Here is a 21,103-nt window from a genome sequence, read left to right on the forward strand (position 1 = left end):
GCAGAAGGAGCTATAGACACAAACACACACACACACACACACACACACACACACACACACACAGAGCCCCGACCCCTGAACCTACCCATCAGAGTAAACATTCTGCATTTTTACTTTCTAAAAAAAAACTCATCATGTATGATTTATAATCATTTTGAAAAGTGGGGACATGGCCAATGTCCTCATATTACACCTTCTCCTTGTAATACCTATGTCATACCCATTTCATTATACACATTTGTGTCCTGTGTCCTCATCTGCACACACACAAAATACATCATGTCATTATTCCTGAATAACTTTCGATTCACTATAAGTTTGTGTTGTTGACATTATATGCACTTTCATGCTGTGCTGATTTCCAACAAAACAGACATTTGGTGCAGTTTCACTCACGGCCTGCGGTTTCGAATCCTGACAGGGAACAAACACACTTGCAGAACTCCGGAAAAAACAAACTACATCCACTGTTTCCTTAATGCTGAGTTATTTGGGAAGCTGAACAAGGTTATCTTTCCATTAAAACCAATAAAACACTTCTTTAGTGACATTGTTGATTTTGTGGTCTTAAAATCAAAATGACAGTGCTGCCAGCTTCTGTAATGTGCTCTTGCTCTCACTCTGGTTCGTTTTTGGAAATTTTGGCCATATTTATCATGCCAATCCAACTCATGAACAGTGTAAATGTAAAAGTCAGAATGCATGAAATAGTATTAGATTTGTACTACAATCCACTGTGAGATTTCTACTACAATCCCAAACCCCCAACCCCACCCACCCCCCACCATCAATTTCTTGTTGGAAAAGCCATTTTACTTGGATATAGCCTACATCTCAATATATAGAAAAGACTATCACAACTTCTGTTTCATGCCAACTTTAAAGGAGAGCGTGAGTCCATGATGTGATTCAAGACTCAAGAGACGTGAACGTAGTTTCAGTTTCAGGGTTCTGTCTCCCAGGTGAGTAGACTCATATAGTCCTATAGCATTGCCATAAGCGGCAGTGAATATTAGGAAATCTCAGGGAATGCCATGACTGTGACTAAATAATTAGAATTAAGTATTCAAGAGAGCTGTTGAACAGAATAGATCAGTAGACTAGGCCAGACCGGGGGTGGCTGTAAAACATTTTGTTTAGCTCAAATTTTGATACAATGTAGCCACATTTGTCTGCTACAAATATAACTCACTTGGACGTGTACTACACAATCACAGATTATGTGAGTTAATGTCAAATGCAAAGAGTTTTATTGTTACAATCTACCCCACTGGGGTGAGTTGTAACATTAGCTGGGGTAGATGTAACACTTGAGTAAATTGATGAAATAACACCCACACTATCCAATTTTTGCTTAACCTTCATGGAGGAACAAAGAAAGATGTGAACAATTTAAAGGGACAAAAAAACATTACATAATATTTTTGGTTTTTTTTTAGAACACTGTGTTCCTCCCTGTTGAAAAAGACAGCATATGCTGGTTAGGCTTCATGTCATTTAAGTCAAATAATTGTACTCAAAAGATTGTAGGCAAAAGATAATCCTGATGGAAAATGTTACTTTCTTACCTTTAAAATTTGGATTCTGGATTACCCAGTCCTGTTGGACTATGGACTCAATAAAACGCAGTTTTACGCAGTGCTATTTAAACTTGCCCTCTATTTTTATACAATTTCAGTAACTTTTGCAAAATAATTCTGAATGTTATTTGGACGAACAAACAAAGATTGCCTAACGTATGGGCTAATCGAGCAGCTGCCGAGCTCTCTGGCTCAGTAATATTTGTATAAATCCTTATTTATGATTTTGTAAACAATGCTTTGGTTTTATTTCATCTGATAATTCAGTATTTCTGGCAGTCAATCTGTGAGGATTTAAAAAAAATAATACTACAACTCCACCACTAGAGAGCAGCAGTTCCTCTGTAATGAAAACATGTCTTTTTGAGTTTATATGCTCAGAGGATACATTTGGTTCGGGGGAGTTTGTGGGACATAACTCTTAGCATGCATTATGAGTCAGACAGCCAGTTGTGGGGCGCTGGGGCAGCAGATGGGCTATTATCTGGATCTGTGCGGGAGTGATGGAGAGTCAAGCCTGTGCTAGATACAACACACCATTACTCAAACAAAATATCACTGTGCCAAAGAAATCCCTCTGCTTACACTAAAGCTTGCATGCACTCTTTCAAATAATAATGCTGCAGCTCTGATACATTCACAACAAATGCACCAAGTTAGAGGGTAAATAATAAAGAATAGCCTAATATAAAAAAAATACCACAAACAATGATTGATTTATCATGACTAATATTTGGCTCCAATAATAACCGAATTATAATAATAAGTGATCACATACAATAATAATAATTGTTATTGACAGTTTACTGATATAATGGTTAGGCTACAATAATAATTCTAACAACTGTTACAATAAGTATTATCATCCCTATTAGTAGCCTAGTGGAAATTATTATCATTTTGTATCCCTCTTTTTTCCAAGACAAATGATACATGTAAATGCGTATTAAATAGTACGAGTGTGCAATGTCGTGGAATGTATACCTCAAAACTCTTTTTGGCGTGCATATGATACGCTGTTTTTCGCGTGCATATGATACGCACTTATGGCGTGGGTAGGTTTTTAGGGTGATGTTTGTATAATACGCCATAAAGTGCGTATCATATGCACGCGAAAAAACAGCGGGGCATTTAATGTTTATGAAGTCCTTCTGAAGACTGTTGGCTGCTCCCCAAAATGTAACCGACACACGTCATGAATTAACTGCAAAACATTTTGAGTTTGATTTCAGTTTACAAATGTGTTTTATTTTATTTTATTTATTTTTACATTTTTCTACTGTCCCACTTTATCAAATTGAGAATATGGGACAGCATGCTTTGGGTAATCTGGGACAGTCTTCAAATGGGGGAAATTAAATATGCATTTAGGGACTAATCGCAAGGGCATAGGCCTATATATAAGGGCAATGATATAGGCTACTTTAAAATGAACTCGAATATAATAACCGAATCCTTTAATCAAATTGTTGCTTGTTGTTGCTTAAATTTCAGGTTATTTTTTATTTTTTGTTATATGTTATAGAGTTTTAATAGAGTTTTACATTTTTAACACTTTCCAAACATGCCAGGATGACGTGTATTTGCTAGTTGCCATATCAACACTATATACACTGTAAAAAAAAATTTAATCGTCACCAATTGAAAATGTTCAAGTGACTGATCACATCTAATTTTTCAGTTGGCCAAATTTATTTTCTGTGAACTGATGCAAGTTAATTCACAGAAATTCAATTTGGTCAACTGAAAATTTTGATGTGATCAGTCACTTGAACATTTTCAATTGGAGACCTGATTTTCTTTTACAGTGTAGAGGGGAAAAAAATGCATCAAAATAAAAATAAAAACATTTTGGAAGATATCACTGAACAAAAGTAAACTAGCCTATAGCAAAAGTAAATTTCTTACTTCCGTTAATTTTTCATCTTTGCTTTTTGTGCTTTTTTAAAATGAGACAAATCTGTGACGTCAATGTACCCCACCAATGGGGCATGTTGTCACATTTCAAGAAAAATCAAGAAAAAAGTATACGCTGTATTAATGAAACAACCACTTTATTGTACTAGATGTGGGAAATTAATGTGGTTGGAAAAGAAATACTCTGAACCCCAAGTATTTACACAAACTGAGTGTCCTGCTCTCTACTGAACTGTAAAACATTATGTTCAATAAGTTATGACAATATATGTTTTTACATTGTTTTAACTCATCAATATAAGTTAAGAAATGTTAAACTTGTTTTTATTAGTTATACAAGATGCAACTAATTTTTTTGAAGTCAGTTGGGGGGGGGGGGGGGGTGAAACACTCAGTTTCAGTCAATCTCATGTCAATGTTGAGTACCTATAGAGAAGTATTGCATCCTTCATATCTCGGAAAAGTTGTTACTTAAAGTTGTTAAAAGTTTTTTTTACAACAAAGTGGTTACGTCCTCAAGCGTGGAGAAGAAAATGCTACCCTAAATCAGATTCAACTAATACATACATGATCCAGAATCAGATCCGGAGGCTGAAATAAATTGAACAGGAGAAACAACAACAACAGGACGTCCGTCTCTGTGGTATGTACTGTATTTAGTGGCCTGTCAACATTTGTGTGTGTTTACTCGCAGTTTATGAGGACATGATTCGGTTTATGGACTATTGTATGTGACTAAACCTTAGCAGTATCAAGCAAAATGGTTTTGCACGTCAGACTAGTGTAACGCTATACATAGAACAACAATGGAGTAACGTTAGCCCATTTGAATGACGAAGCACGCTTTGTGAGAACGCTAAGTTTATGTTTGGGTGGTTTTACTGACACCTATAGTGTTCAGCTAAACAAATGTATTTAAACACACACCATAGATCGCATGCTCCACGGATAAATTAACTATACGCGATCGTGTCGTTTACTGATGTTAACGCGACGATAGCCAACAACAGACATTTGAAGCAGTTTTACTCACCAGCTGCTTCCAAAGCAGGACCGAACCTTTATCGCTTGGACCACTCCGTCAAAAACACACTTCTTTAGTATGATTTGGTGAAGTCCTGTGACAGCAGTGACCGTGGAGATCCGCGATGTTGTGAAGCTTCCCGTCATTTCTGCGTTCAAATCGGTTCAAATGCAGCGCTGCCTTCCAGGAATGCTGTGCTGAAGTGTTGAAGTCGCTCGACGTCACCCATAGGAATAAAGTGGAGCGTGGCGCGGACTATAACGACATAAGTGTTCACGGACGAGTGGATCTGCACCTGAGCGAGTGTTTATGGGCGTGCATTTCCTCTCTCGCTCTAGTCACGTGCGCGCGCACCCTACCGGGAGAAGAGACATACGGCCCATACAAGGACCTTCCGCTCTATCGACGTCAAGCCGACCCATACTCGAAAAAAACTCTCCGAAACTTGTGAGAAACCGTAAGGAGTAATTTTGACACAGAAATACTCCATCAAACGTCCAACATTAGTTTTTGAAACTTTGTCTATGTTTAGGATGGGAATCCAAGTCTTTAACAGTGTAAAAAGCTCAGTATGCATGAAACAGCATCCCCCCCCCCCCCCCCCCCTAACATAATTTAAGTTGAAAAAACTTTTGAAACTGCAAAAGTTCAAAATTGGCCTCTTTTTTTTTTCTTTTTTTTTTTTTTTACAGTGTATAGATAGCAAAATAAATCGCAGAATTCAAAACTGCAACAAAAAAATCCCAGATTACCTAACATTTGTTTCTTAGGAGCACGTCTGGTTTGTGTTTAGGTTTAGTTGGATTTTGCGTTTTGCTTTGTGTGTGTTTTTTCTTTTTTGTTGCTTTTGTTAGTGTTTTGTTGTAATGATTATTCATTGATTGTCTAATGCACTGGGCCTGTCACTGGTTTTGTTCATTAGTTTGTGTTGGTCTATATACTGAGCCTGTTTGCTTTGTTTAGTCTTCATCTCGTTGTGTTGGTTCTTCTGTTAAATGTGTTTTGACATTTGAATTTCCTGAGAACCTTAGCTTTATTTTGAGTTTGTGAAATAAAGCTGTAATGTGAGAATTAATGTTATTTTATATCAAATGGCTCTTGTCTGTTTGTTGTAATGCTCTCTGAAAGCCAAGACTACATGACAAGTTCACCACACACTTCTCATCCTCTCCACGTCTATGTCTCGTGTCCCATCGGGCATGACACTGTACCAGCCCTTAGAGTCTTCTGAGAGCTTAATGAGACGACGGACTGTTCGTCAGCCATGCAGAGCACACTGAATTTAGACATGACAGGTGAGGGGGTCATAACGAAGAACTGCAACACTTTGCACTTTAGTTACTCTTTATATTGTGGGAAGAATACCTGCATACTTAAGAAAAAAAGGATCAAAGTCATCTCTGTAAGAAACACATATATCGGTTATGAAGTGGAGTGAGCTAGGATTATGCAAGTCAATCAGTTTTTGAATTGTCTGTAATTAATGAAAGATATGGGTCATTACCTTGTAGTCAAGTGTGTCTTTGCATTTCAAGGTTGCTTTTACAATCTAACTTAATATGATGTATCTACTGAGAATAGAAATCACATCCTCACTGTAAGTTAACACAGACACTCGTGTCCCGCAAGGGTTTTCGGGAGGTTAAAAGGCAAATTCAGCGGTCATGACAGGCACCCACCATCTGGGGTAATTATTATTATTTTTTTACTGTCTCAAAGTCACAGAAAAATCAGTTGTGAAGGGGTAAATAAACTCCAAGGAGATAGAAGCCATCCTTTGCCTAATTGCAATGCATGGCAATGTCAGTTATGCTTCTCCAATCTGTTAAGAGGTTGCTGTTATTTGACAGATTTTTAGATAGTTCTATGGATACCAGACTTCACCAATTTATGAGATATTAATTTTTTTGTTCATTGTTGGTGTGGCAGTGGCTCAGTGGTTCAGGCTGGCTACAAACCGGATGGTTGGTGGTACCAACCCCCTGTTCCTGACCAAGTTTCGGCTGCATGAATGGGTGAATGTGAGGCAAAATGTAAATGTCAATTTACCATTTCACCTTAATTGAATCATTTCTTGCTTTTTTGTAGAATCATAAAAGAGTTACACTTTTTATTAAAGGAAGTGTATGTAAGATTGTGGCCAAAACTGGTACGGCAATCACTTTTTAAATGACTGTAGAGCGGTGTATCTCCTCTCCCCCTCCTCCCTGACTCGAGGTTGCCAGATATGATGCAGGATCAGCAGGAACATTTGTAGCTGCAGCTGTGGTAACTACACTGTTAAACCTTACCAGGTTTTTTATAAGTAAAATACTGGCAACACTGTTGCCAGCTAGTTACTTCAAAGAATCAAAAATCTGTTACAGTGTGGCAACAGTGTTGCCAGTTTTATACCGTAAAACAGGCATTACAGTTGACAACTGGCAGCAGTGGTTTCAGTTAATTACTGTACTGCATGCACATTCAAATAATTTATAATTCAGTACTCATTGTGGTACTCTTAAACTTATGAAGCATTCTGTCATGTTACCTCAATAAAAAATATAAAGAACATTTAAATCTTTACACAAATTGACTTTATTACTTAGATGTTTATCTATTGCCCAACATAACAGAATTACAAAAAACTAATGAAAAATAATAATAATAATTTGCTCCTTCATAACAATATCAACAAACATAATATGAACACACACAAATATTTTCAAGACATGTCAAATCCTGCCTCCAAACAAATAAAAATTAACTTGGATGCAACACCCAAACATCTCAGGCACTATAATGACCTTCAGGTTATTTATGTTAACACAAATTAAATGACCTTCTTTCAGTTAGTTGTAAGTTTTCCGCTCAAATTCAGTGAGCCACTACAAAAATGTATGTACCGGTACATGTGGATTTATGTTTTGAATCTTTCTTAACAGATGACACAGTTTTACGGCTATAGTTCCACTTTTAGAAGCCCACTTTGTCCCCTCAGGATTAATCCTCATTAAAAACCTGTTGAGTGAATCAGACAATAACTATTTCAGAAATGGAGTAACAAATCAAACAGTTCAGAAAAAACATACTTCGAAACAATATAAAAATAAAGCTCATTTTACATTATTGCACATGTACCTTTCAATGAGTTCTAATGTGGCACTGTGTTGGGGATCGCCTCACTGAATGCCATTTCTTTAATGGTGTTTACCACTTCAGCACTCTGATCAGAGAGGAGGAGTCATCGGATTTCGTTTCCACCTTTTATTAGTGCAAGTTTCAACCTTTTGTACACATGACATTATACAACCGAGATAGTTTCTGTAACAAACAAATTAAACAGAAATAAATAACTGAATGTCAAACTTAAACGTCCACTTACTGTTGTGATAAAACAGCAAAATACAAACTAAACAATATTAATAGCTCTCATAATCTGTTTAGTAGAATAAGAACAAGGAAATAAACTCCATATAAAAAGAGCATGTAATCAACTTAAATACAAGACACTGAAAACACATGCTGTGCCACTGAGAAATCCAACTGCTCATCAATGCAATGTGTGTCACTTTCATCCACTTAGATCAATCTAGAAGGCTATCTCGTGAAATTTGTTCTCACCATAAAAACTACCAAAACACATTAATTATTTACCATATATTTCATACTTACCATGCATGATGAGCCTTGGTGTGACTGGTAGATGTAGATCATTTTTGACATTCAGGTTGATGTTTTCTTTGGAAAGAAATTTGCCCTATGGTGGTGTTGTTTTGTATAAAAAAGTTAGTTGGTGAAAAGGCAAATTGCAAAGTTTGCATCTGTACATGTTTATCAGGAAGAGTTAAATTGCTGATAAATGCAGTTTCTTCAGAAAAAAAAAAAAATTCTACACAAAGGGATATTACTTAGTGATGAGTTGTTAGGAGAGGCTAAAAAAACGTGCTACATCAGGAAGCCATTTCAAACCATGCAAACTTTTAAAAAATATTTTAAAATAGATTTGAATTGTTTACTTACTTGTAGCTGTGCGATTCATTTTCCTCTTTTAAAGGGCCGCTGCACCGCCGTGACCAACCAGCGCTCTCTGACGTCACGTCCAATTTGGGGCGGAACAACCTATTAGAAACAATAGGAGGAGAGATAGTGGGAAACAACGGGAAGAGAGAAAAACAGCAACACATCTGAGAATACAGTCACAGATGTAACACTGAAAACATCTAAATCTACTATTGGAGTTCTCAACACAGCACGTAGCAGTAGCAATCAAACTCCAAACGGGTGACACCTCGTTTAGGCTCAGATATCCAGCCCTTGTGTATGTATTTGTGTGCTCACATGATTGCATGCGTATGTGTGTTTTCTGACTGAAGATGTAAACAGTTTGAAATAAACAGTGACGTAATGCATCATGGGAATGTAGACCAGTAATTTACCAGTAAATGTTACAGTTATTTCCCTTCATGGGCGCTGAAAGTAATGTACTGTAGTTTATTATTAGTGCAGCAAAACCTCACCTCATATTACAGTAAAATACCTGTTAAAGCTAAATACTGGCGATTTTACAGTTATTTACACAGAAATCTGCAGCAAGGTTTAACAGTGTAGAGTAGATCTGGCAACCCGGATGCAGAAACTGACTAGATAGGTGGAGGGCGGAGCTTCAGGCCAAAACACAACATGCCAACATCAACATCAGTTGAGGGCTGCAACAACAACTTTTAAATGACAATATCCTGGCCGGACCACTGTTGTCAGTGATAAGTATTTGAAATGAACATGATTTCTTAATGTCTAGTGACATATCTGGGCCATTTTATGATTCATTGAAATATATTTCCTTTAAGAAGGAAAGTTCCTTTAAGTAGGTATACAGCAATAAAGGACTTATAAATAATTTGTAAACTATTAGTTTATAGTTAATTATTAGTTCATGTATATGTAGTTTCTACATTGTTAATATATTAATAGTTATATACAAATAGTTCGGAAATGTAAATAGTTAGCTTACACTTTACTTGAAGTCATTGTTACAGTATAATTATATTTTTAAAAGTACTTAGACTAACTATAGGGTTATGGTAGGATAAGGTTTTGGTTGAGTGTTAGTTGCATGTAACTATATGCATAATTTACTGTTATTATTAAGTACGTGTAACATATATATGTAACTGTAAAATAAAGTGTTACAAAGAGTTAGATAATGTTTTGTTAACAGCTTATTAACCATAAATAGTTCTAACTATATTGTCACAGAAAATCAGAAAATGTTTTTAAAATAAGTGCAATCAATTAGTTATCAATTACAGTGACAATAAATTAAGAACTCACTATTTGTATATAGCCTATTAATTAGCAATGTAAAGACCACAATACATAAACTATTAATAAGCTAATAGGCCAATTTGCACATGATTTGTAAGTACTTTATTACTGTGTTCTTATTATAGTGTTATCAAGGTAAGAGCTGACTTTATATATGTGTGTGTGTGTGTGTGTGTGTGTGTGTGTGTGTGTGTGTGTGTGTGTGTGTGTGTGTGTGTGTGTGTGTGTGTGTGTGTGTGTGTGTGTGTGTGTGTGTATTATATTATAAATATATACAGCTGCATCAGTAGCTGCCTATTATCTGCCGGGTTATTTTATTTCCAAAGCTCTGGGACTGTGATGATTAAATTGGCTGATATTGTTGATTAATGCTGTAGTTTTGTCATTCTCTCTTCTGTCATTACACTTATTTAATCTGATATTGTCACGTGATATTGTTGGATTGGATAGTGTCATCTGAACTTGCCATAACTTGACTTTTAGAGAACTGACCGTACTGCCACCATCTACCAAACATTCTGGGATTTCAATTCCGTGTCTAACAGCAGAAGGCCCTTATCAATTTTAACCATATTTCTCCCCTTTAGGCAAACACACACACACACCTTTAGTCCTGTCCCACAGTATGTGTTATAGTGTGCTGTGACTGCAGCTTGTCCATGGCTGTTAATTAAGTTCTTATCAGAGCTGTGTCTGTGCTCCTGGGACGCCCCCAGATACACACTCCCATCTGATGCAGCAGCAGACCCCACGCATATATCCTTCAGCTTAATGTAGCGTTGCCAGTTGATCTGTCTAATATTACATATCTCTCTCTCTAATTCTTGATTCTGACTGGTCAGTCGTGCTAACCAGCAGTGTGATATTTCCTAATAATTGCTGTTGTCTGTGTCAAGCCTGTAGTAGCTGAATAAAGTGTCAGTCCACTCATCCGGGGAACTAAAGCTGGTGTGAACAATCAGGTCCTCTTGCACGAATGGGTCCACACTTGTGATTCCATTGGCTGAAAAGGGCTTATATGTGCTCTATTGAGTGCCTGATTAGAAAACTTACACACTGTCATCTTAAGTTTAAATATGTAAATAATACTATAATTGTTTTTTTAATGTATTGGTTAATAAACAAAGATATACAATGTGAAATTAAATAGGCCTATATTTATTGTTCTTTTAACTGCTCAGCATAGATTATCATACTGCTAGCCTGTTTGTACATTAAATTTATCACGTATGATCTATTATTTTTGATAATTAACGGGTAAATAACAAAATGTGGAAACAATAAACTTTTTGCATATCTAATATATTATTATAAGGGGACTTCAGTGTTGATACCAACCTTAATCTTCATGAAATGAAGTAGGCCTAAGCCCTTTCCTGTGAAGAGACTTCCAACGCTATTGCTAAATAACTAAAAGATAGGCTATAACAAAGTGCAATAAATGGAAAACTATTTGAGCTATATTAAAATCATTTGCATGATCACAAATAAAACAAATTGGTTTATGACTGCAATAATAAATTGTGCTTGACATGTTTTTTAACTCAACTTAAAAAAAGAAAAGAAAGAAATGCTCATTATGTTCTCTCTTTAGCATGCTGCTCACGTACAGGATGGTGCGTTTAACGAAATAAACACCTTAAAAAAAAACAACGGCACAAGGTTTAAAATCGCCCCATGAGAGCGAACAAGAGCATCTGGAGCAGATGACAGAAGGGAGGAAGGGGTTTAAGGAATACACACACCGGCATAAATCACACGGCCCGCTGACAAATAATGCTCAGTGCCATAGCCAGCTGATTGCAGGTAAAATATATAGTCATAGCCACTCATGTTGATGAGACGCTTCTCCATAACGACATATATTGTTATGGATGGCCCGTAGTTTTCATAAGAGCTTTGTGCTATTTCCTGGACTGCGATGACAGGGGTGTTTTATTAGGAGTACACTGGCTTTGCTACCAACATCTGCACAGAGAAGCACGGGCTACAAAAACTGGCCATTCATATTTTATTAGCCATTTTGCTGGCTATCCATAATTCACAGCAGAGCATGCTTAACAGGCCTGCTCTGGGAGAGCGGACCAATTATACGGCCCCTGTGAAGGAGGATTGATTCTGTTTGGGTCAGCGTGTCTATGTGTGTATGCACTATCTGTGTGTTTGTGTGGTCCGCAGGTGATTACAGGGGTTATAAATGCAGCAGGCTGCAGGGAGATGAAGAACAACCTGGAGTGGACAGTAGAAATAGCTTTTCTTTATCTCAGCTTGGATTCTCCAAATGGTAGAGTGTTCAGCTTTCGAATACTATAGTGTTATTATTCTTATTAAAGGTGTCATAAACTGGCTTTTAAAAAAAAAAATGTACTGTTGTCTGAGGTCAACTAATTACGTTTGTGTGGTTTTTACATTAAAAAACATAACTAATAAGTAATAGGCTATTTCTACACTGGTTTTGAGGCTCTCTCCTAAACGCTGGGTTTTGATGGGCACTGAAGACTTAGAAATAAACGCCCACGGCAAGGATTAGAGAAGATTCGCATATTTATTGAGCTTCAACTCCCTTGTTAGTTCGTCAGGATATGCAGAGTCCGGACCCTCACATTGCGAGCTACGGACGAGCTTTGCGAGCTATGCCAAAGTGCTTTATTGCTTGCTGGGTTATTAATAAATGGATAATTGTCACAGTATTTATTCTCCCGAGTCTTTCTGACTGAACTTTAATGTTCATTTCTTCAAAGAAATGTAAGCACTTTTCGCAATTTAAATAACTATAGGTAAAGTGGGACAGTTATGCTTGATACCCATTATATTCACAATTATTAAAAATCATTACTGAATTAATCTCAGGGAATAAACAGTAGCTTGTGGAGTTTTTACGTCGATGTCACATTGAGGGGCGTGGTGCAGCTCAATTCATAACCACCAGCAAAAACAAAAGGATAAAGAAAATAACATCAAATTTAAATGTAAATGTAATTTATGGTAATAAAAATGTTCTATCTCTACTCAATTTAAAAAAATATATAATATATACTAAAAATAATTTGTTGATATTATAACTTTTTATTTTGTCTTTCGATTTTGAAATACAAAAATGCTGTTCTCCTGCCAAAACCACACAGTGACACACACGCACACACGCACACACACACACACACACACACACACGCATGCACGCGCACACACACACACACACACACGCGGGCACACAAACAAACACACACACACACACACACACACACACACACACACACACACACACACACACACACACACACACACACACACACACACACACACACACACACACACACACACACACACACACACACACCCTAAAGGGACCCTCCATAGACATTTATACTGTACAAACTGTATATTTTATCCCCTTACACTAACCCTACCCCTAAACCCACCCATCCCGCAAAGCTTTCTGCATTCTTACATTTTCCAAAAATAGAAAATACAATAAAATAAATAAATAAATTCTGGATGATTTATAAGCTTGTTTCATAGTGGGGACCTCAATTTAGTTCCCAACTCCCCATGAGTCAGTGTGCATTCAGGTTAAAGTCCCAAACAGGACTGAAAAAAACGTTCATGTTTTATAAGGACTTTCCATAGACATAATGATTATACAAGCTGTATATTTTATCCCCTAAAACCTACCCATCACAAAAATCTTTCTGCATTTTTATATTTTCTAAAAACATAATTGAGTCTGAATTACGTATAAGCTGTTTTCCTTATGGGGACCAACATATGCCCCCACGTGGACAATGATTTTGGATATTGCTATCTTTGTGGGTACATTTTACTTGGACCACACACACACACACTTTATTAATATTTGTCCTATATTTTGGTTGGTAAGTATGCTGACTGAGTCACATGCTTATTATCTTGTTTACAATGCTACAGTTGAATTCTTGTCCTTTTTTTTAACCTTACCTCATATGGAATGAGCGTCTGTTTGTACTTAACTGGCATGTATTTGTTCAGTAAAGGTTGCTGCTGAATGGCATATACAATATTTAAATATTTGAAGATCTGATTACTGTTTGCTTGTTATTGGTATGCAGGAATGATGTCATTATTCATTCAATAGATGTGATGTGACATTAGTTTTATCTTTCTGTTTATGTGCCACAGAAACACCGTCACAGGCATAATAGTTTTTATACGGTACAAATGATATATTCCATCCCTCTAAACAACCCTATCCCTAAAACTACCCATCACAAAACTTTTTCCATTTTGGGAAAACAAAATAAAAAATTAAAAAAAACTGTTTAGTATGTCTTTTTAAGGACAGGAAGATGTTTACGTTGCAATACCCATGTCATTATACACATTTGTGTCCTCATAAACCATATAGCTGTATACACACAGACACCAAACCTTAGTCCCTGAATACATTCCTGCAGCTTTACTAATCACAGCACTTAAGATTATTGTGGCCTTGTGCACGTCTGTGCTGTTAAATTAAGAACGTTCAGTAAAGACTTTGAAAAGTCCCCGTCTGTCAGTCCTAACCTACACCCCTTTGGCGAGCACTAAATCCTCCTAAGGGCCTTTGCTTCTTTCTATTTTACCCTAATATCTTCCTCATTGAAGACTGGAGCTAACCTCTTTCAGCAGAGCCCTGCCATTGCATAATATACAAATGCAATACGACTCAAAAAGATTAGTCCATAGAAGGAAGACATTTCAGAGGCTGCTTACATTTGCCTTTTATTCAAGATCATTAAATGTTGACAGTTCTTCTGTCATTAAGAGAAGGAAGTTAATTATGGCTTTGAAATGTAGTGCAATCACATTCAAACAAAATTTGAATATTAGAAAGTTTTCATTTCAACAGGATCAAGGACATATTCATTTCAAACAGTTAAAAGCCTTCTGAATGCGCATTGTGTTTCTAACAACATAATTTTAGGGCACAGAATTCTTAGACTAAATTAGAGACCAGGGTCTGTAAATTACACCCTGTCCGGACCCTACTCAAGATGGCACATTTGGAAACAATGGTTGCAAATGCGATCTCTATAATATCTCTATTGTTTGAGATATTAAATTGAACTGAGAAGAGCATATGCTTAACTCAATCCTATTTTTTTTCTATTTTTTTGTATGATTGCACCTCATTTCAAATGATTTGAAATGCACTTTTACCAATTACTACCACAGCAAAAAATTACATTTCTTTAAAGGGGTGATGAATTGAGAAATCAACTTTCCCTTTTGATATATAAAAGGTCATGGTAATATAAGAATATCCTGTAAGTTTCAGAGCTGAAAACGTCCTTGTTAGTCAGAGAAAATCTTTCATAGACACCAGGCCCATAAAAACGATCGTGTGCGCATCTTTACGTCATCGCGAGACAAAACACGACTCTCGTTTTTCCAGACAAGCTACCAAAACGTAAGCCCATCGGCAGGCCGACGTAATATTCTCATAATATTCCTTTCTTGTTCTGTGCTGTTTTCAAAATAATAGTCCACGTTTAAGACATTCACGAGCCCTGTAGTCGAGAGAATCATTCCATTTGCCGCTTTCAAAACAACCCCTCCCTCATGTGAACTGACAGCGGAGTTGAAGCTCAATAAATATGCAAATCTTCTCCAATCCTTGCCGTGGGCGTTTACTTCTAAGTCTTCAGTGCCCATCAAAACCCAGCGTTTTGGAGAGAGCCTCAAAACCAGTGTAGAAAATAGCCTATTAATTATTAGTTCTGGTGTTTTTGAATGTAAAAACCACAAACGTAATTAGTTGACCTCAGACAACATTTAAAAAAATAAAAAGTTTGTGACACCTTTAATCTCATTAGCTTCTAGACAACAATGAGATTAAATGAAGAGCAAATTCAGTATTTTGCTTAAGTCTACTCTTAAAAATAAAGGTTCTTTGGTGGGGTGTGTGGTTCCACAAAGAACCTTTAATATCCAAAGAACCTTTCTATTGCACAAGATTCTTTGTAGCCCAGAAAGGTTCTTTAGATTGTAAAATGGTCAGACAAAAATGGTTCTATAAAGAATCTATCACAAAAACGGTTCTTCAGGAAACCATAAATGGTTCTTCATCACTGTGAAAATCCCTTTTTGGTTCTTCCTGGCACCTTTATTTGCCTGATTTCTCCTCTTAGTATCACAAACTGCTCGGATTTGTCAGATTTCAATATGAACGCAAACATTTCAGCAGCAAGTCTACATTTTTCGAGCTGCTATGTGCATGAATTGTATCACTCTATATTCCTGTCTGCCAACGATTGTGTCATTTGCTTCTATTTTTATTTCTCCTTGGGAATTTTGTCATTGGAGCTCCACATGAGCACACAGCTCACTGTGTTGGAGCGCATGAGCTAAACGCCGATTACATCTGATAAAGATGCTTAAATGAAAGATAATGGGATCTTCATTAAGCCTACTGAGCTATGAAAGAGCAACCTCTGAGCAATACAGTTTTCATCTGGGTTTACATCCTTTTCCCAGCTGAGATGAAAACCAAGGGGCGTCTTCATTCATCAGCAGGTGAGAAGGGAGTCAGCCAGCTGGGTGTGGCGGGGACAGTGTGTCCTTCCAGCATGGAAGTGAAAACTAGTCTTGCAGTCTTGTACTCCTTTCCGCTCCACCCACATGATCCAGCTCCCTGTGGGACTAACCGAACCAAATCAAAAGAGTTTCCAAATAGCACTGAACAGGCCAACGAGAGACAAGTCTAATTGATCACCCTGTCACCGCTCTTTATCGTTAACGGCTTCGTGTCACAGTAACAAATTAGATTGTTTCAGGATGAGACCAATTAATTGTGATGTTAGAAGGGCTTGCCAAGTTCCCTGTGCCAGATGCAATTGTGAACACCGATGATTTCTTGGTTTTGTTGGAGCACTCCATCAAAATGCCATTTTCTATTCTGCATCTTTCATGATTTGTAAATGCCTCTGAGAAAGAATGTGAAAGCATTTTATTTAATTCATATCTTCACTGGCAGAAAAGAGTCAGGTCATGTTTTTATTGAAACTAAATGGCAACGTGTTAGATCAATGTTGAAAGTGAACATCCCATCCATGGGATGTTTTCAATTATATATTCAAAACAATAATATCTTATTAAAAAAACTAAAGTAATATTGACAAACTATATGTCATTTGAAACATTACAACAGGTGTCATATGGTGACATATCGGTGACTGATTTTCAAAATAAATTACAAAGAAGAAGTAATTTATTTATTGTCAACAAAAATGTTCACACCCATAACAAACTGAGATTTCTACCAATCTTTCATGATTTTTCATGAAGAAAAATCATGACAAATTGGTAGAAATATCAGTTTGTTTGCATGCCAAAAGTTCAAAAGGTCAATTCATCCATTTAATAAAAAAATTATGTAAATGTTTTAAATATAAAGAAAAAATAGCATCCGTTTGTGATGCCGCGGCGAGTTATAGCACACATACGTGCTCTTTCTGCATGACTTTTATGTGTTTGCTAGAGGCTATTACTGCCATACTGCCCATACTACTCTTGAAAAGAATGTCTACTTCATAAATTGAAAATTGAAAATTGAAAAATGAAAATTATGTGAATAGATGGTTCACTATAACCATATATGGAAATGGAGCCACCCTTATATGGTAAGTAATGAAGCTACATGTCATCTATTGAAAACATTTTCTTACCAAAAACTCATTTTTTGAGATATAAACCTAAAAATTTGGAACTTGTTCAGATTTTTGGCTTAGATTTTCTTGTAGTTTTAACATAAACATGTTTTGTTATATATTTTATATTAATTATAGATTTATTTTATTTTTTACATTTTCATAAAAATAAAAAAGCAGGGGGTGAAGGGTTTAAAAATTGGGTAACACTTCATTTTATCAATGCACGACATAGGCCACTATATCAGTATCAGTCAATATATATTCGTTTTAATGTTATCATAATTGGCCCGATAAGAAAATGTGGCCAATATATTAAAGGCAATAAATAATTGATTATTTCCTACAGCTGAGACACTTCAGATGCACACTGCTCACCATGATCACTTATACATATGCAGCTTTGCAAGTACATGTTAAATTATTCTACCCTAAACCTCTTATTATACTAACCCTAATACTCAACTAATACTATAGTGAGATTTAGTTGACATTTACGTGCAACATAACATAACAGAATATCTTCAGCAGACCATCAAAATAAAGTGTAACCAAAAATTCACATTCAAATGTAATATGTGTCAAACAGTATGGGAAATTGTAGAATTGCTTCTATCAGATATATAGGATTTGTACTTGTTTGCCTATTACCCAGAAAATAGCTGCTGGAGACATTACTAAGATGGCTAGTGAAAAAACTAACTTGCCTAAAAGAGACTTTGGCCAGAATCAGTCCAATCCAATCCAGCATTTCAAGGACATCATGCTGCATTTGTAAGCTTTCTCATTTAATCGCTCCTTCTCCTGCAGATATAATTTCCCCATGGATTAATTAAGGACCTAAATGACCTTTTACTGCATGTGTGTCCCATAAAGAGAAAGTGCAATGTTTTAAGACAAATCCGCACAGCTATCATTATGTCGGGCTGAGGTCTCGCTGACTGCGTGTCATTACATCACTAAGTTGCTCTGCTAGTACTAGAAGACAATTAATATGCCATGTATGTGGCAACAAGCACAACGGAGCTCAGTATTTCAGAGAATCCTCCAACAGGTAATTGCTTAAGTTAGTCGTAATACGCAAGAGCCACATGGTATCACAGGTGCTAATGCGTGTTTATCCGGGGGTTCATACCTTTGATGTAGTCTCGAATCGAGGAGTGTCATCATCTATTAATGTACTAGCAATACATGGCCTGTGAAATGCCATGTTACCGCTTCGGCTCTGTTTACTTGTGATTGAGCTCCAAGAGACAGCTTTTGTTATGTAAATCAATCCCACAGCATGATATTCTGCCACAGATTCAAGGTTATTACAGCACATATTCATCCTGTTGCTCTACGACCGTTTTTTTTCACTGGTTAAAAGAGTATCATGAGAATCTCGAAGACCGCATTAGACAAAGATGATGAAATATACAATACAGAGAGAGGTTAACATTCAAAATTTTAGAAAGATGGATTGCATGCTTGGATGCTTCAGATTAACACTTTCCTGAGTGTCCTTGGAATGAAAGAGCTTGCAAAGTTACTTCTGTCATTTAGAGATCTGCTTGCGTGACTAGAATACATCTGACCCTGTTCTGGAAATTATTTACACACACTCACATTTTGGAGGTAAATGGGCTGTTCTTACACCAAAGCTTGTGAAAACAAACCCCGTTAAATTGTTATGGAAATTAAGCTATTAAGGCAATTTTGTTGTACATTTTAAAACTCAATTTAATGTACAGCCGTAATGGTGGCAGAATTGGAAACATAAAACGCTATCTAGTTAAAACATTAGATGCACTTCGCTCGAAAATTAGATTAGGCTTGGAACAAGTGAAACTATTTGAATGCTTCGATTTTTAGTTGAGAAAAAGTCCAACGGCAATTTGTTTCTGCAGCTTCGAGAAAAGAGACCTAATGCTGTTAACTGCAGGCCAATTGATTCCATTGAGTTATGTTGAGAAAATGTATTGGCTCAAGCCAAATTCACACAATAATGGAAAGTGATGAAAAGTCATTTCTATGCAAATGGTGTTGACAAACGCATTCTATATTTCCTGCTTATTGTGAAGATCTAAATTGCTTTGCTTCACTCTTATTGAATTGAGACCTAAATTATCGTTTAATCTAGTTGTGCTGTGATCTACTTTCATGGGGCACTGCTTTAATTGGTTGTTATTGCGTTCTGTTGCCTTCAACAGCATGCATGAGTATTGAAAAGATATTTCTCCATCAATAAACAGCTTTCCTTTTCCTCCTCCTCCATCCCTGGAAGCCATTAAATAGTCCGGTCCATGCTCTCCTGCGTAGCGTCATCAGCGTGAAGGAAGATGGGAGGATTACCAGATTAGATTGACTGCAAAAACGCACACTAGTATAGCACCATTCTCTGTCTTGAAATGTGTCATAGTGTCTCTTGTTCTTTCTGAACAGCATAAATCCTCCCTATTCCATCACATCTCATTTCCTCAGTTCTAACAAATCGGGGGGAAAACACTTGCGCCATGTAATAGAACAGTTCACTTCGGATCAATTCCATTACATCTAACACCTGAAGCTCATTTCTTGAATAAACAGGCCATAGCATTTGTGCCATACTTCATAGTGCTTCTCTTTCAATCTAGATGCAAGGAAATGCACAATAGCCAGTGTTACCTGTCAGATTCCAGTCATTTGACAACAAAAGGGTGCCCACGATGAGATAGCGTCTCTGACAGTTGCCTCTATTTTCTGTGATTGACATTGTCTGCGCTGACAGGGGGTGGCATGTCGAGGATGGGAGGACAAGGCGGGATGTCACAAACCATTGCTGTCATCGCACTGCGAAAGGAGACACAAGACAGTCAAATAGACATGCCAGTGTTGAAATGAACATCATAAAAGCCTGCAGGCAATGTGTCAGCCATTTTGATTACAACGCTGACTGTTAAATCTAATAAGTTGCCGTGTTGCTTTTTACCTTGGTGTTTGTCATGCATCCGAATGTTTTGTTTATGCCATCAGGTGATCCACTAAACTTACAGATGGGAATATGCCTAAAGCAAATAAACATCAACAGATTGCAATCTTCAGTCAATCATCTAGTTAGGCAAAAATCTGGATGGATGTCACAGGAACTTGATACATAAGCTTACAATTAATTGCCTTCTAGTATTAATTGAATTGTGTTTTACATTAATCAAACAGCAAAAATTCTTTGGTTAGCAGTTTCTAAGAAAGTGTATGGTCAACTCTGTAGTCTTAGCTGATGTTGTGTGATTTAGGCCTACACCTTTCCAATAGTTCTGGTGAAGTAGCTCAGGGATCATTTTTATTAAGAAGTCTGCAAATGACACAATAATTAAAACATGAACGAAAACCAAATTGAAATCAAATGAAAATGTTGTTTTTGATGAATGTTCAAACACACCCTTTATTTATTGGAATCTGATTGCTATCTGTCAGTACCTCTGGAACAAACAAATGTCTTTATCTGGGCGCAGCCATCATTTCAGAAGTGAGGGGGACAGAAATGCCAAGTGTAATATCAGTTTATTTTTTCTGACCTTTGTTTAATTGACAGGTTTTATTTTTTTCTTATTGCTTGATTTTAACTGGTTAAGAAATCAAATACGCAAACT

General features: G+C 36.7%; 1 long non-coding RNA gene across 1 annotated transcript; it reads right to left on the minus strand.

Moving 5' to 3' along the window:
- Positions 1-19,078: 19,078 nt before the first annotated feature.
- Positions 19,079-20,523, minus strand: LOC137044916 (uncharacterized). The gene is made up of 3 exons (XR_010898652.1): positions 20,443-20,523; positions 20,139-20,303; positions 19,079-19,785 (listed from the first exon to the last, which is right to left on the minus strand). It is a non-coding gene; the product is annotated as an uncharacterized lncRNA (long non-coding RNA).
- Between the last annotated feature and the right edge of the window lie 580 nt (positions 20,524-21,103).

Source organism: Pseudorasbora parva, chromosome 17 (genome assembly GCF_024679245.1).
Source record: "Pseudorasbora parva isolate DD20220531a chromosome 17, ASM2467924v1, whole genome shotgun sequence".
Lineage (NCBI taxonomy): Eukaryota > Metazoa > Chordata > Actinopteri > Cypriniformes > Gobionidae > Pseudorasbora > Pseudorasbora parva.